Raw genomic sequence first — 18,960 nt, forward strand, 5'->3', positions numbered from 1 at the left:
ACGTTCCTATTAATTATCACCTTACATTTAATATAACTACGTGTATAGGCCCAGGATATATATATTTAAAAAATACAAAGTTACGGTGTAAGTAGGTAACTAGACGCGTTTCGACAAACGTAAGCACATTTGAGCAGAGGTGCACGACCGATTACGCGCTTGTTTAGTTGCAAACGCTCGCCTTTGCGTATTTATAGAATACGTACGTTTTCAGCGAACATCGATTTGAATTTGCAAACGAAACATTATCGCTATTGTGGATATAAGGTAAGTTATGTTTTACCATTGTTCCAGTTATGATGGGTCAGTGTGCCCTTTTTAGGGTACCGGAGCCAAAATGGCAAAAACGGAACCCTTATAGTTTCGCCAAATCTGTCTGTCTGTCTGTCCGTCCGCGGCTTTGCTCAGAGCCTATTAATGCTAGAAAGCTGTAATTTTTCACGGATATATAAGTAAACTATGCCGACAAAATGGTACAATTAAAAAATAAAAATAAAATTTTTTAGGGTACCTCCCATAGACATAGTGGGGGTGATTTTTTTTTCTCATCCAACCCTATAGTGTGGGGTATCGTTGGATAGGTCTTTTAAAACCATCAGGGGGTTGCTAAAACGATTATCCGATTCAGTGATTTGTTTGCGAAATATTCAACTTTAAAGTGCAAATATTCATTAAAATCGAGCGTCCCCCCCCCTCTAAAATCTAAAAAAAATTGAAAAAAATCAGGATGGTAGTAATAAGTAAATCAAACTTTCAAGGAAAACTATAACGGCTAATTGCTTGAGAATTATTAGTAGTTTATGAGTAAACTTGGAAGATTCCGTATAAAATACGAAATCCTTAGAAAAATATTACTTAATTTTTTCGTAATGGCTACGGAACCCTATTTTGGGCGTGTTCTATACGCTCTTGTCCGGTTTTTTCTTTTTTATTCAAGTCAGTAAAGTAGCAAAGTAGGGACGATAAAATGGATAAAAAGTTTCAAGAATAACTAGGTTTGTGAATACTTGAAACAGTGTCAATTTTATCAATTTAAAAGTATAAGCAGTCAACTTTGGTAGCATCGATTTCAACTTTTTCAAATACAAAATCGCACATTAAGATGTTGGATCGTAGAGTTCTCAGTAGATTATGAATAACCTACCCTTGCTCATTATCATCATCATCACCATCCTTCATCTGCTTTCATGCAGGGTTTTCCTGCATTGTTTTTGCGTGTCCTTATAGAGCTGATGGTTCAAACATTTAATCTTTTGGGCTCCCCTATTTTTCCAGCGGCTATTCCGTATGTCTTTTAGTTGAGGAGGGAGCTTCTCGAGCCTACTAGGGAGAGAGAGAAGAATCTTCCAGCCCACGTGCGGGAAATTTGCGGGGTGTGTTGTTTTGTTCACTAGACTAGGTAGGTTTATGTTCAAATAGTTGTTCTTATTATTATATTTATATTTTTTTACAAAAAATAATCTAATTTATTTGTTATTTGGTATTATAGAATTTATTTGTTATTTAATTGTATTTGTTTTATTACATTTACTTGCGTTTTTTTAAAACAATTTGGCTACTACTATTTATCTAAATTCAAATTCAAATTCAAATGATTTATTCAGTAAATAGGCCGCAATGGGCACTTTTACACGTCATTTTTTTAAACTACCAGCGCTTTCGGAAAGACCATCATTGCCAAGAAGAATGCGCCGCAAGAAACTTGGCAGAAAGTCATTTTTTCATAAAAATATAATTACAAATAAAATACTTAAAAACTATATTATACAATTAAAGAAAAAAAATACAAAAAATAATAATAAAATAAATACAGGGATGTATGGGGTCCTTTAGTTACAATACTAAACACTAACTATATCTAAACTATATCTACGTTCAGTGGAAGTGTAGAATGCTTCCACCGTCATAAATTTTAAAATCTACCTACGAGGCTACGAGTATCAAAAACTTATTGCGTCACCTAGTTCAGTGCAGGTTCGTTGACGAGGATGCCAAATGCAAAGGAATGTTTAAGCAAATTGATTATGTTTATTTCTGTACGTGCTGCCACGTGCTGAGCTGAAACCCGGTATTGTAAATATTCATATGTAGGTTACGATCGTACTTTAAATAAGAGAACAGTTAAATTATGTAGAGTACCTACACAACTTTGAACTGACCAGTAGCCATATACCTACAAAGGGTTCGGTACAACGTTCAAAATACAAAAGCAATGCAACTGGATATGTATTTTTATGAGCAAGCACCACACTAATAAAATAAGGAAATGTATGTCGTGTAGGTATGATTTCTTCTAGAAAATCTTTCATTTGGACATGAGTATTAGAGACTTGCCAGTATTTTCTAATTAATCTATAGAAACAAGGTGTTAATATGTGTTAACACCCTGGCGGCGTCCTACCTACCAGCAACTACCAAACGTGTGGGGGCGGCGGCAGACGCCCGGCAACGCCTCAAGGTCACAAAATATAGCTGTCTCGGCGCCCAATATCATTTCTTTGCTTTCTGCGTCGAGACTCTAGGTCCTTGGGGTAAGGGTGCGCTGGAGCTACACACAGGGAGACAGGGAGCTCATAGGTTAAGGGAGGCAACAGGCAACCCTCGCGCCGGCAGCTTTCTCGCGCAAAGAATCGCAATCGCAGTTCAGCGCGGGAATGCTGCCTGCGTGATGGGCACCATGCCAAGAGGCACACCTGTCTTTTTAAATTAAGGTTTAGTTTTAGTTATTTTAATTTCGGCGGCATCACATTTAACCGACGGTTAACGCTAATCAATGGATGGTGAAACAGCCCCTAAGTATATGTTTTTTCTTTCAGGTGTTAATAAAATAACTGAAAACCTCAGACACCCCAAAAAAATGTTATATTTTAAGTTAGTTGATTGCATTTATTTCTGAATAACTTCATTGTGTTTATATCGCCAAAGCCTTCATTATTTAAAAAAATATTCGTATAAGTACTTATTAATTGTTGTTGTTTTTTTAGAAAAATATGGCGCTGTCCATTGGAGGAAAATTTTGCCAGAGTCTAGTAGGTTTTGCCGTTGTACGGTAAAAAAAATCTAGAAAACGAAATATGAAACGTAATGGTGGATGAACGATCGTATAAGTACTTGATTTCTAACTCTACCGTAACTCTACACGCATAATTTGTATTTGTCAGTACGCTTTGACGTTTTTAGAAGAAAATCAAACTGGCAGCAAAACGGCCAGTATTAAGTTAGGTATAAAATACTTACATTACGTAGTGCAACCTCGGTAAAATATTTAATTGGCGCATGTTGCATTCGTAACTTTTGAACTGGGCAACATTAATAAAAGGATTTAAAAACGCAAACACAACCTGATTTAAAACATAGTGTATGTAGTGTGTAAGGTTATAATGATTCTACTTTCAATTCTGAGCAAACTACTTTCTCGTTTTCAGTTATTTAAGCCACAGTTATTTCACTTTTAGATGCTAGGTGCTGCATAGCTGTAAATATGCTTATATAAGTAGGTATTATTCGAATTCCCGAGAAATAAAGCGCAATTTTAATGCCAAAAACAATCGTTTTCAAGTTCTATCAGCTGTTATTGCAGTTAAAGCGCCAGTGCCGTTTTTATCTGGCTAGATAAAATGAATTGATAAAAATTTGGAATTGCCTGCGTAGTCAATTTTATTATTGTTTGTCACTCCTTGTTATTATGACTAAGTGTTTAGTGGCGTGTGTCGTTTGTCCAGAACTGCAATTTACTTCTCATTACATATTGTTAGTTTAATTTATACCTATAGTGGACTGATATACGTGATGTTTTTGATGATGTTGCAAGAATATTGGCGTGCTTGTTTTAATAAATTTATTCAGATGCGTAAAAAAGGTGATCGTGCACATTAACAATAACCGAGTTATTATACCTATTCTTATTATGCTGATTGCTAAATGTGAATATCTGCCAATGAAATTATAAGAACTGTATTGGAAATGGCAGTTTATTTTTTGGCTATTTATTACATATTCGAACAAAATTCTGATTAATATTTAAATACGATTAACTAGTAAACAATTTTAATGGCAACCCTCGTTGTAACAGAAACACGTGATTTTTAAAATAACTTGGACATTTTCGGCACATTATCTAGCCGTGCCATCAGTAGTAGCTATCGTAGGGCGAGGTGGTGCAGTGCACCAGGGCCCCGGAGCTCAAGGGGCCCTCTAACCTAAGCTTTAAAAAGAGAGGAGCATAAAAGAAAAAGAGAGGAAAATAATCATGTGAGCAGGCTCGAACCTCGAGCCTACTAGCTAGGGTTAAGTCCAACTCACTGTAGAAGTCAACGCACGTAAAAAGAGCTCTGGGTGGCTAGTGGAGGGGATACGTTTGCGCATCTGTCAACTAACAAGCTAATGGCGTGACGGACGCGCGCACGCTCCTACGCCCCCTCCCGCGTCCCCCACTGCTCCGCCGCCAATTTGGTCCGTATTCGCTCACTGCGCAGGTATATCGCCAGGAGCTCTTTTTACGTGCGTTGATTTGTATCCAATTCTTATTCCTATAAGTTCAAGCTATGAACTTGGAAAGAGGGGGTGAGGGCCCAATTCTTCCTCTGTGCACCGGGGTCCTTATCCACCTAGCTACGCCACTGCGTGCCATTATTTAAATATTAATTTATTTTACATTGAACATTTCAATTTATTAAGGTTAAGTAGATAGATTAAGCAGTATTCCAAGAGAAAGATTCAGTGAAAAGTAGGTGTCGGTAATTATAAATATGAAATCGTAGGTGCACTACTTAGAGCAAAAACTGAACCGGGAAACGTGACACTAACAAGGAAAAAGCACAAGCAGTCATAAAGAATTTAGTTAGACACTTGCGAAACACGGAACAAAAACATTTTCCCAGATAAGTACAAACCACAAAGACATCGCAAAGTTAGCAAAAATTACGCGCACGGAGGAGGCATGCGCGAAGAAAGTCAGCGGGAATTGCAGCGCACGCGTGACTGCACTACGAGCAGCCGAACCCGTTTCTACTGCACCTGTAGCGAGCAACAATTTGTAAGACATGAAAGATTCAAATAAGATTTTTTCCCAGTTAACCTCAAAGCAGCTCAGTAAAGTCTGCTCTTAATCGAGAAAACGAGTATTTTCCCGATATTCCTGGATGTTAAATATTTAAGATATTCTTTTGTCACATGAACACGATAAGCCCAAACCGATCGTTGTTAGTAGAGAAGGTACACATACAGCTTAGAAAATAAACCGAACTTAAAACATGTTAAAACGGTCCATCCATAATTTTTGTGCCGTGCCGTACGCAATGGACCAAAGCTTGATATCTTTCTACCAGTTATTGTGTTTATTGACCTATATTCGATTGAGCTAACGTACCTACTCCATAAGATAGGACTAAATAAGAATAGACATGTATTTTTTTGTGGGTATTAGTTTAATGGGGTTAATATGTTAGGTTAGGTGCTAAGTATGACTGGTGGTTTTTAATAAGTACCTATTGAATTTGTCATCATACTCATAATAATTTCAAACATGGTAGAAGACATTAAACGTTCTTTAACTCTTTACTACATACCCGGTGAAGAGTTAACTTGAATGCCTTTTCCATAATAAGTAAGTACTTCACAAACCTATTCGTTTTACTATTGAAATAAATATGTATATTCCACAGACAGTTCCACAAAGACGACGCTCTAATCTTCTTATTTTGTTTTGATTTCTAACGATTTGTTTACGTCGTTCGCTTTTGTTTACATGTGCGTCGTAATCAATATTGTCATTCAGTTGATATGATTATCTATATCACGCATGGCAGTGTGCATCGGCAGTGCACGAGTTGCATTGCACCGGCAACACCTTGTATTGTAGGACGAGACGGGGCTAATGCCGAAGGAAGGACTGCTTCGTGTTCGTGTCTGCTCGCGGCTCGCACGTGCACGCCCCTCTCATGCCGCGCCGATCTCCCGTGATACCGTACCGTAGCGACATAGCGGGCGCTTCTCGGCCGGCTTCGGAACCCCTCGGCCTTCTTCGCGCCCCAACTCGGACGTGATTGCGAGAGTGGAGCGGAGCGAGCAAACCAGACCTCCCCCCTTCTACCCCGCCCGGCCCAGGCCAGTCTACTAACGGCTCGTGTCAAGAGTGGTCGCTTTGACGATTTTTTGTGCGTTTTCATCCGTCTTCAATTTCGTGGATTCTTTGCGAAATAACACCAGAATCTTGGACTACAAGCCGATAATTGACATTTGGATCCGCCAGGACTTTGTGAGGTGACTAGAAAGTGGTATTGTGGAAGTGGTGACAGTGCAGCAAGGCTGCTCGCGCTACGTTCGCCGTGCCTGAGTTGGCGTCCTCCCTCCGATTCTTGCGAGGTAAATGAGACTCCTACGACAGTAATCGCATACGTGGACGATACCGGATAAAAATTAAGTGCTTCTTTTAATTTTCTTATTGAACCATCATATTCTATTGGAAAAAGTTTTTGTTTGAGCGCGCTCCAGTGGATTCGAGATGAATGTGGTTCAAGACACTTGTACCGTTAGCTAGTTAGCTGCGTCGCGGTCGGCGCCCGCTTGTGTAAAATTATTGCGCTTCTTGGAAACTTAATGAAACTGCTTTACTAATTTGCAGCAAACTTTAAAAAACACTTAAGTAGTTTGACCCTATCACAAAATTTTAACATCCAAAGATGATGTCGGATGTAATGCGTCAAACTCGTAAAAGACTGAGAGGTTGAGGATAGACTTAAAATTATAGGTAGGTACCAATTACGTTTACGGAAATGACGAGTTCTTATTGTTTCTCAATAATCCATCTGTAACAACTGGCTTTTGTTTGAAGTGTAAACGACACATTGTGGAGCTGTGAAGGGCAATTGATTAGAATTTAAGATAAAGTTTTGAAGTTTAATTATTTAGTGACAAGGAACTGTTTGATTTTTGAATAAAAAGAGTATGGATGGGCGTGGCAGGTGACCAAGTGCTTCAAGGCCTGCTGCGACTGGTTTTTAAACTGTTCGCGACTACTCGAGAAATTGCGACATCGCAAGCCACTTGGAACTTGATAGCGACTCTTTACTGCAGAAATTTTCAAATGTGCCAAACTTTACCATACCTATAAGCTTAAGAGTGTAAACCGCAACAATCTCAGATTAGAAAGTTAGGCAATTGACAACAATTTGCCTAGGTATCTTCCGAAAAGCCTTACACTTTCTAATACACTATGCAGTCGATTTGAAAGATACAATGACTCACTCTAATGGAATTCTTTGTGAAAAGGTCAATCGGAACCAAGAACTGCTGATGCTCACTTCTTGTCCTTAGTTGCGCATTTTCTTTGTTAATGTTAATAAGTGCATAAGCAAATAATAATATTTGGCCACTTAGAAGACAATCGATAAAATATAGCGTGTGAAGACTTTAGCTGATGTGAAATCTAAAGAATAAATAATATAAAGCCCACACACTGGTTTTTACCGACGGCGATTGTATCATTATCTCACGATTCCGGTACCGTTAGTTACGAAGTGCTGCGACTAAACCACCTTATTTTATAAAAAGTAGGTAGGTATTCGTCTTTTAAAAGTTTTACAACAGGCTTTAACGATGTGTTTAAATGACTCGACGAATAGCACCGATTTGACAACACTATTAATAGTGGCCTATTAAAATGTCGTTGATCGTTTGGTGGATCGATGAAATGGCTGCCAACGCTTGTTTTTGATCTACATAGAATAGATTTAAATTATACATAAAAACTGAGTTAGTAATACAAATACACAGCGGTCATTGTTACATTGGCTTTAAAATTGGAATATGGATGGCGGATTTCGTTATTTGTCTCGGGGTAGTCTCGGTTACCTGTCTGCTCCAAGTCAGTCGATTCGACGTTGTTTGGCGACTTCCTAGATGCGAGGATCAGAGAGAGCGGCGCAAGTCGCAACTATGGCCGATGCTGTCTGCCTAGTGCTTTCTCAGCTCTGTTATTTTTAGCGGCGCTATGCGCGGCGATGCGCCGCGGCGGTCTGTAAGTAGGTCGCGTTATTTGCGCTCTACCTGACTACACAGCGCTCAATGCCATCAAACAATACGAAGGACAACATCATGTATTATTTAGCTTCAATTACAAAGGTCCGTGGTTAACGGATGCGACTAATCTACTTGTTGCAAGCAAGAGAGAAAAGATCGAATAGGTATGATATGTTATAGTACCTATTACGATTACGATAATGAAGGCTCTACATTAAAATATCTTATTCTCGATTGTCTTTTAAACAGTAACAGTTAGGTCACTAATGTCTAGGAGAAATTACCTAACTTCATTTGATCTATCGAATGTTCCTATAAAGTTAAAGGAAAAAAAAAACGTTGAATAGTCACATAACGACAAGGCATAATGACAAACTTAATTTCACATTTATAAAGTTGTCTAGCTGTTACGCGATTTCGTTTTGCGAAAAATTCGTTTATCGTGCGCCCGCGCAGGAATACAATTTTCCGGGATACATGTTCTTGTCAGGGTCTATCTTATTTACATTAATAATATTAGTTAAGATTAGGATAGATAAAGAATTTAAATACTTACTCGTACTAGTAGATAGGTATTGATAATCACGAAATTATTGATTAGATGGATTGCTAAAATAATGATTATTTATATAACTACAACAACAACATAGCATCATAGCTAAGTATTGTATTTATTACAGAATCTTGTGTTGTGGTTTACATAAAAAAGTAAAACTTATGCAATTAAATATAGGTAGGGAAGCTCAAAAAAAGTTACGCGAAACTTTGTTTCGTTCAACCTTCCTCGGCTAGCGGCAGCCGTATTGTTCTTCTATTTCTGTTTGCGCTTTACTAAGTTGTTTATCATCATTCTCTCTAACCCTTAGCTGTTATTCGCACACAAATATTGTTATGATTATGACCTTATTATTGGTTTGTTATTGTGTTAATAACTTTCAACAATTGTCGCATTACCATTAAACATATAAAATAATACAAAAGAACCTTACCTTCAGCAGTTCAGGCAATATGGTCAACATATTTTTATTACATAATAGGTTACTCACCACTTCGTCTGCGTTTAGTGGGAAGCTTAATTTAATCAGGTATACGTTCGCGGAATAAAATATGTATTACTGGCTGATAATTTAATTTTCGAGAAATGTAACAATTTCTCAAATTGGTTTCGTAGTTTTTGAGTTTATACATATAGGTATATATTAAAAACAAATGAACACAGTCTAAAAGTGTATTTTTATTATATTTGTTTTAATGAAAGAATTGTCTTCAGGCCACGTGGTGAAAATTTTATTAGGTACATGTACATACGAGGTACCTATATATTTTTGGCCGCATAGGTAAGTAACCTTTACAGGGCCAAATCCTTGTAAGGCGGAAGACTATTCCATAAATAGCCGTTTGAAATATTGCCATTTAAGATGATTGATAGCAGCCACCGTCCGCAGTAAACATTGTAGATGTTTTACAGCCGGAGGTTTACGTTTGCTTGATTAATCGCATCGGCGAAGATTCGAAGAACGAAATAAAAACGGGTCAGAGCACCAGAATAACGTGAAACGCCGGATGCTTTGTGATTCATGCATTTTGATGTCTGCATCTCGTTTTGTTTGCATTTATTTAAGTTGTACAACAATTAAGACAGTTGCGGCGTTTCTTTGTAGACATTGCTATATTTACGAGTAGTAAGTACATAAATAAATCTTAGGTATAATACTAAGGTTATAAGGTATAATAATATATACCTAAGTATTACTTACAGCTGCTTTGCACCGCGTAAAGTGTCATCATCATCATCATCTCAGCCGTAGGACGTCCACTATTGGACACAGGCCTCCGCCATAGACCTCCAGTTGCTACGGTTGGCAGCGGCTTGCGTGAGTAAACCCGCGGCTTTAACCAGGTCATCCGTCCATCTCGTTGGTGGATGTCCTACGCTTCGCTTGTCGATCCGTGGTCTGCACTCGAGAATTTTTCGGCCCCAACGGCCATCTATTCTTCGTACTATATGTCCTGCCCATTGCCACTTCCACGAGCTAATTCGCTTAAACCCTACATATTATAAATGTGAAAGTTTGTGAGTGAGTGAGTATGTTTGTTACTTCTTCACGCTGAAACAGCTGGACGGATTTGGATGAAATTTGGCAAAAAGTTAATTTATAACCTGGATTAAAACAAAGAATACTTTTTATCCCGATATTTCCATGGGATAGGGATAAAATCTCGAACTAATAACCGCTGGGCTTAGAATCATGAAATTTGGTATGTAGATAGCTGGATATCTGGAATAACACATAGGCTACTTTTTATCCCGATATTCCCACGGGATAGGGATAAAATCTCAAATAACAACCGCTAGGCTTAGAGTCATGAAATTTGGTATGTAGGTAGATGGACGTCTGAAATAAAACATAAGCTACTTTTTTTCCCGATGCTCCCACGGGATAAGGATAAAATATCGAACTAATAACCGTTGGGCTTAGAGACATGAAATTTGGTATGTAGATAGCTGGATATCTGGAATAACACACAGGCTACTTTTTGTCCCGATATTCCCACGGGATTGGGATAAAATCTCAAAAAACAGCCGTTGGGTTTAGAGTCATGAAATTTGGTATGGGTGTTATAATTTAACGTCAGTGAAAACCACGATGTAATTTTAGGAAATTCCCACGAGAATTTAATAAAATCCCGGAATTTCAATTCAACTGCTGTTTCTAATGATTTACGCGTGCCAAGCCGCGGGTAAACGCTAGTTGTCTGTGTCGATGACCCTTGTTGTCCGCGTAGTGTATCTAACCTATACATAAATACTCGTGCACCAGTACTATCCCTTTTCCACTTCCTAAATTTGAAAGGAATAATTAAAATACCCACGCTTTGAGGAATAAAGTACAAATTAATTAGGATTTCAAGTGAAATCTTACATAACACGGCTTATTAAAACTCAAAATTAATTAACGACACAAAGATGTTACACATGGGATATGTTTTAAATGTATTTTCATTTTTCATTGTACTTACATTGACTCGAAATATTATTATTTCGTGTGATATTGGTTCTTTTCCTTCCTTGTTCAACAATCTAATATTTCTGTGTGTGCAAAAAAAAGTCATGGGCTACAGCTAAGTAATAAAATAAATTATTTTATTATTCAGTGAAAGCGCCTACTATCGTCTGCTCTCAAGGGGAGAACATTCATATGACTTCGTTTTGACCCTATTTCATGGGACGGAGTCCCGCGTTTAGGGGAAAGCAAGCAGGTAGCTCTTAGCAACTCAATAATTTACATAATACATATTTTATTACATAATTTTATGCAAAGACCGAAGTCACTAATAAAAACACACTTAAATCTCTTTACAAAAGAGCCGGTGAACGGCCGAAAAACGTCGTGAGAGATAATGTCCCCACAGTTGGGCCGATGTCGTCAGCTGATACGAGGGGTTAATGGCCTCGACTTTGTCTTAGTGTCCGCACTTATCGTCCTACGCCACGAGGTCGAAGGGTTATCGTCCACTTTTTTTGGCTTGATTAACGATTAAAACAAGCGACTATCGATGAAATGTTTATAATTTAAAATCGTTGATGGAAACAACCTTCCTTTGTTTTTGCTAGAAGTCGTCAAGCCCCACCTCTTCTTGCTGAGTAATGAGAATTTATCGACATCCAACCTACGCTGAGCTATTAATAAATCTTATTATGTACCTATTTCCCATGGCTCTGCGATATGAAAGCAATCCGCAGCGCAGCGAGGTAATAATTAAGTTGACTACGTACTTACTATTTTATTTCCCAACAAGAAATTTTCTTAATGCTCTTCTTTATTCTTATATCTAGTAGAAAACGGAAGACTTTAATTAGATAAGACAGCAAGATTACTTTCAAACTTTGTCCGAACTTTGTGTTTTCCTTCCATTAGTTAACAAATTAAGTAAGTGCTCACTTTAAACAATTCAAATTCAACTGTAATATATTATCTTGCTCTCGTGAGATAGATGAAGTAAACATACGCTTTATTTTATAATTAAGGGTAATAAATGATTCTTGCAGTTATAGATAAGGTAAATGATAACAATGCATATATTATTATATTATACTACCCTCAAAAGCCAAAAGGCGCTATCCCAAAAAAAAACATTTTTGACTTACTACAATACTACCAGCTTTTGCCCGCGGCTTCGCGTTTTAAAAAGTAGCCCATGTCACTGGCCCATAAATTATTTCTATGACAAAAATTACGTCGATCCGTTGCTCCGTTTCGACGTGAAAGATGAACAAACATACAAACACACTTTCGCATTTATAATACTAGCTTTTGCCCGTGGCTTCGCCCGCGTGGAATTCGGTTATCGCTTGGGGCTGTGCATTTTTCTGGGATAAAAAGAAGCCTAGATGTCACTCTCTAGCCCGTAAACTATCTCTATGCCAAAAATCACGTCGATCCGTCGCTCCGTTTCAACGTGAAAGACGGACAAACATACAAACACACTTTCATCATATTATATAGTATAGTATGGAATGTATAGCTTAAGACATTCTGCATCACATGGTAACCTAACCAAAAAAAAGTTGGAAAACCCCCGACTTTGTCACTTCAAAGTTCAATATCAAAAACGGCTAAACCGACTTTGATGAAACACGTCTAAGAACCATCGCTAGAAAACCTGATTTCAAATAAAAAAACCGCGTTCAAATCGGTCCGTTTAAGAGCTACAGTTCCATAGACAGACACACAAACACACATAGCGGTCAAACTTATAACACCCCTCTTTTTGCGTCGGGGGTTAATAAATAACTCAAATGATTTATTTTGATATACCGCCTTTTGGCTTAGGAGGGCAGAATAGAGACTTGAGGAAATAACCTAACCGACTTACCCCCTGTTTCCCCACCCATTGATTAAATTTATTTGACGGATAAATGCGTGATGCCATCTCTGATTGTTTTGCTCGAATAGACGGAGACGGCTACACATTTATCGGTCAATTAAAATTAATCAATGGGTGGTGAAACAGCCCCTGAGAAAAGTTGAAAAACCCCCGACATTGTCATTACAAAGTTGAATATCTCTAAAACGGCTGAACCGATTTTTATCAAACATAGCTAAGAACCATCACAAGGTAAGTCGCTTTCACGTTAAAAAAAAAACTAATCGAAATCGGTCCATCCGTTTGAGAGCTATGCCACCGATAGACAAACAGACACACAGACATTTACGTCAAACATTAACCCTATATTTCTGCGTCGGGGATCAAAAAGAATGAAAGATATCTTACCTAAACATTATTTTATCAAACGTTAGAATAAAGTGAGAGCAAATTAACATTGACTTATTACATTTTTGTTTATTTTGTTTGAGTTTATAAATTGACGATGTTTAACTGTAATTAATTTCATCTTTAGCATAAGCTCGCTTAAGCTGATAAACTCCGGTAGTATGCTACTGATTAATAAAGTAAACACATTTAGTATAACTTAGTAGGAAACGAAAAACTTGGATGACATCACAATAGCACGAATTCGACGCAAGGTTGGCTGCCAGTAATTGGCTAAGATTGCCCACACGCGGCCGTGACTCATAATTTCGACTATCTGACTTACGCGACTTGCACATCGATTCAGCGAACACTAAATTCAGTACTTATTAAACTGTCAGGTAAGTTAATGTAGGCTATATTTAATATTCTCGATGCCCACGATTCTACCATAGGTACCTAGTACCTACGTGTATAAAGTAAACAAATGAGTCCCGACAAATATGTAGTACTACTGCCAACAGGCTGCGGTTGATGGCTTTATTATATATTTACGAAATTAAAATACCATACCATGGGGGGGGGGGTTTCGGAGTCGAACAATAGATCCCGCTTGGTTTTATCTCTAAAAAGATGTTCTGACCGTTTTTTTTGTAAAAATAACAATGACAGGTTGACGTCTATACATTCCTGAGTTATAAAGTCCTGATCTGGTACATTACATTAGGTAATCTATGAAAACGTGGTAAGCACTTGGAATGGAATAAAGTAAGTTGAAGATACCCCGAAGAGTGCAAACGGGATATTTTTTCTCAAGAAAGAGAAAAAATGTGAAAAGATATGATAGATAAATGATAACCCAAAAACCGCGTGCCTTTACATACCTGATAATAGCTGATAACGCTCGAGTAGGTAAGCGATATAATTCGGATTTGAACCTGTTTGAGATCCAATCTTCGCTGGCTGGCGATAGCCATTTTTCTTTTCGGGTATGAATCATTCATAAGGCATAAAATTACATTTAGTAGCTACGTACCTGTGCACTGTGCGACAATTATGAGAAATGAAAACAAACATATAATAAAAATAAATATAAAAAAAACCTATAAATGTCCCGTTTTTGCCTTGTTGGCTACTGAAGTTTTAAGTTAAAAGTAAGTCGACCGAGATTTTACTATACCGCTGAACCACTATACGCTGATGACAGAGCTATCGAAATTTTCCACAAAGAGCGTAGCCGTGTTTGCATGGAAAAGCGGCCCTTTCACCAAACGTTCACTGTATTTTTTTTAATGAGAGCCCTCATGACAAGTATTATTTCCTGTAAGTTTCAGCTTCCTATCTTTGTTATTTTCTGAGATATGTTTTTTTTTTACTTTCACAAAAATGTTTTTTTCCTCATTGGCTAATGCGAGCTACGTAATCTTTTAGTACAGTAATTTATGTATAGAGACTCACATATTCTTTAAATAATATTTTATTTTTCCAGAAAAAAAACTTGGATAAATATAGGAAATAAAACTTCAGTATTTTTTTTCTTTCTTTCTAGAAGAGCGACACCAATAGTATTTTGTTAGGTAATTGCTTACCTATATAAAGGCCTACAATATTTTTTTTCAGAATAATCCAGTTGGTACTTCATACTAGAAAATGGAAAAATAAAGGATATATGGTGTACCCATACAAGATAATTTAGTCGCAAATGAGATTATGCACATTGCAACCTATTTATCATTACCTATAAAGTTAATGATAAAGAGGTTTAGGCGGCTCTTCTAGAAAGCAAGAAAAAAAAATACTGATGTTTCGCTCTTAAGCGATAAGGCCGCCTATTGCTCACCTTGTATTTTTTTTAATTTTTTCTCTGTGTATCTGTTTTCTGTATGTCTGGTGTACAATAAAGAGTCTTTGTATTGTATTGTATTGTATTGTTTTATTTCCTACATTTACCCTTTTTTCTTTCTGGAAAAATAAAATATTATTTAAAGAATATGTGAGCCTCTATACATAAATTACTGTACTAAAAGATTACGTAGCTCGCATTAGCCAATGAGGGAAAAAAAAACATTTTTTGGTTAGTTAAAAAAAACATATCTCAGAAAATAACAAAGATAGAAAGCTGAAACTTAGAGGAAATAATACTTGTCATGAGGGCTCTTATTAAAAAAAAATACAGTGAACATTTGGTGAAAGGACCGCTTTTCCATGCAAAAACCGGTGGTAGATTTTTTTTGACATTCATAAGTGCTTGTTATAGCCTAAATTGAATAAAGATATTTTGACTTTGACTTTGACAAACACGGCTACGCTCTTTGTTATGAGGGCGTGGGGGCGAGCTACCATCCCCGAAAAATTCAATCGAAATTGTTAGAACCGTCTCCGAGATCAGACTCTAAAAGACTATTAATTATTCCGAGGTCAAGAAAGTGAATATTGTAATGTTTAAAACAACGTACGCCAATATCGCAAGCAATTTGGCACAAGACAACAAAGAAAGTGAAATAAAAGCCCTTGATTTCCCGTAATCTTTCAGATAATGAAGTACCTATAAATAGGTCTAGTATTGTGTAGATAGATGTTGTTTAACGATTATAATCGTGTTTGTCTGTGTAGCAACGCGGTGGTTTGAGTGAAAATTCATTTAGACTCCCTTCGATATTGAAACACAGTCTATAGGGACTGGAACTAATTACTTTCTTGACAACGTAGACACAACAATAATAATATATGGACCCTCATCATGGTAGAAATACCTAGAATGCATTTAACTTTTTTATTTCATTATTCGGAGATTTTTTTTTGCCTTTTGACAAAAAAAATATAAAGGTACCTACTGAAAATATTCCCCTTTAGCTTTAACATACCATATCAAAACGTTAATTGCAGTAAAAAAGCTTGTAATGCGGTCTTATAGGTAAGGTACATATTATACTTTCAATTAGATTAGATTGTCGTAAACTTATCATGTTATGTAGAGCGGTTTTTTTTGCATACAAATGGATATTTGACTGTAAAAGCAGTAGTTTAAAACCGGAAAATATGAAATAAAAAACATGTATTTCCTTTATAGAGACATTAATGGAACATTTGTTAACATTCTACTTTTAATATTTTTTAGTACCTATGTTGTGTATCGATATATGTGTCGGCGGCCGATCGTAAAATCCGCCAGATCACAAGTGAGAAATCAGGTCAAAAATGCCATGAAAATTCCTCTCTCTGGTAATTATCTATGGCTTTTGAACGCATAATGGAGGATATACCTACAATTGGGAGCTCCGATTGGGAGGGTGCGAAGTACTAGGTGGGGGTAATGAAATCTATCGCAGCGCTCATAGTGGCCAAAAGAAGAAATAATCTAGGCTCTGTCATCTGTCATACTCATATGAATCTGTCATTAACAAAGCAATTTGTCTATACATACGTTTAACTACCTAATTTTAGTAATAGATGTTTGTGTTATGTTGCGAGCTTGAATTATTGAACACTGTCCCTGTTTTGTTCTTAATTCCTCTACATCTCGGACATGTCCAGCAACAATTTTCCTTATGAAACGGTTTGTGGTTGAAATTTTATATTAAGTGATACTCACAAAACCGGTCTACAAAATGATACTCATTTTGATCTGAAAACGATATTTAATTTATTACTAGCGATAGGTATAAGAACAATTATATTTTTTTTACTATTATTCAAATAAACCAATAAGATAGATTTATCTTTTCGTTTTACAGTAAAAGTACCTACAACTAAACATGAAGTCAACAAACCCTGACATAACGAAAATAAAACACACTTTTTGGATAAATTTTACTTACCTCATTTAATTTTAATGACCAAAAATGAATTCACAACCTTTTGTCCACCCAAATCACGGTATCACAGTAATTTTGTATTATAAATGAATAGGTACGTTTTAGGTTTAATTTTTGTCACAATTTCGCGATGAAATTTCAAAACGTCAGAGCATCAGAGCCAAAAAAGTTGCGGACGCTAGGTGGTGCTGATGTCGTGCACAGAGCCGATACGGGTGTAGATAAATTTAATTTTCTCACCTAGTTTATGTCAGAAAAATTGAATTGAAATCGTACGAGGAAGCGGAAGTTACGTCACACGCTGAAGTTCAGTCCTTGTTTACGACTTCCGGAGCGGGCGCAGCGCAGCTGCGGAAGAGTGACCTCGATACTATGGATCAGGGACGTCAGGGTCACCAAATCAGAAAGAACAAATCGTGTTTGCCAATTGCCAACATCTTACGAATACACCTACATGACAGTATCTAAGCATAGCAAATTTAGACAGCTAATTTTTTCCACATTAGGTACAAATAGAATAATCGAATATTAGGGTTATTACTTACCTATTTTATTACTGAAAATTCGTGTATGTACTCGTACCCTTGTGTTAAGTAAGCTTTGACCAATTACTTTGGTAACACGGCTTATTGTGATTTCCTCGCAGTTTTGAAAACCAAATTAGAAATGAGGAAATTTGCAGAAGAACCAAAGTACCTATTTATGTGACATAGACAAAAAAAAAAAACTTAAGTGTCACTGGGCGGGGTACATTGTTTAAAAATGTAATGGTCATTGAGGTCCTATCCTATGTGTTCCTGAGTGGTGGCCACCCACGTATCGGAAGACGCAGCGTAGGGTAGGTCCTCCACAAAGTGCACTGATAACCGGTGAAGGTCGCAGAAGTATGATGGATCAGGATCGGCCAATGATGCGTTTTTTGGGTGAAATAATGTTCAGGACCAGTAGCAGGCGTTTTTCGGCTAAGACGATATAGATGACGTTGAACCTGACTTATTAGACGTAAATCGAATAGAGGTTAATTAATCAGGGCTATATAAGGTCACGTAGAGGCCCCGGGTTCATTTAGTTTGGCAGATTTTAGAACAATAACTTATGTGGCTTTGCAATTTTCTGATCGTTGATAAAACCAGTCTTGGGTCTACTGTTTCCAACAAATAGAGCCATGTTCAAGGATCATGGAACGCGTCATACATTATTAAATTTTTGTTAATTATTTCTGCTGTCGGTTGGTCTGTCGCAGTGCTGTTTATCAGTCAGTGGTGAGGGTTATAAAATGACTCTACATTATTTTTTTTCAGATCTGTGTAGTTATCTTAGCATGTAAACAAAATGTATTCCACCCGAATCCGAATCAATAAAATTATTCTGTGCACTTGAGCCGATTATATTGATCTCCATAATTTACTTGCTTAACTGCAAGGTCATTTGATTACCTTCTATTCGCTCTACTCGTAATTGGATTTCGAAGTTAAGTAAGTTACTTCTCTTTATTCGCTTGAAAACATTTTTAATTAATTATTTACCTAGGAGTAGTGTGCAACAACAACTACGATGAATTTAAGAAATTTTGGTAATTTGATTTTGAAGCTGCTTTTACGTCACCGAATTATTACGTCACATTAATCGCAATCTTTGGTATCTTTAGCCAGCAAGTATTTTTAATCCACAGAACATAGTAAAAAGATGAATAGAAATAGAAATGTCACGCGAGCTTACGATCGCGCATGTGGTTAAAAAAGCCATAGGTACCTACGTTTATTTTCCCAGCCAGCTCAGTTTGTCTGTAACGAGCAATTTCTGCTCAAAAATTTGATTTAATCATTTAGTCATACATACAATCATTGCTTTCATGGGTAAATAGGATTTT

At 36.9% G+C, this 18,960-nt stretch overlaps 1 protein-coding gene across 2 annotated transcripts in view; it reads left to right on the plus strand.

The window, feature by feature from the left end:
* Window positions 1–6,114: 6,114 nt before the first annotated feature.
* Window positions 6,115–18,960, plus strand: part of LOC141427313 (uncharacterized) — a 62,158-nt gene continuing 49,312 nt past the window's right edge. For both annotated transcript variants that reach the window (XM_074086643.1, XM_074086645.1), the window contains exon 1: window positions 6,115–6,363. The gene's annotated coding sequence lies outside the window, so the exon portion shown is untranslated. The remainder of the gene's footprint in view (window positions 6,364–18,960) is intronic.

Source organism: Choristoneura fumiferana, chromosome 4 (genome assembly GCF_025370935.1).
Source record: "Choristoneura fumiferana chromosome 4, NRCan_CFum_1, whole genome shotgun sequence".
NCBI lineage: Eukaryota > Metazoa > Arthropoda > Insecta > Lepidoptera > Tortricidae > Choristoneura > Choristoneura fumiferana.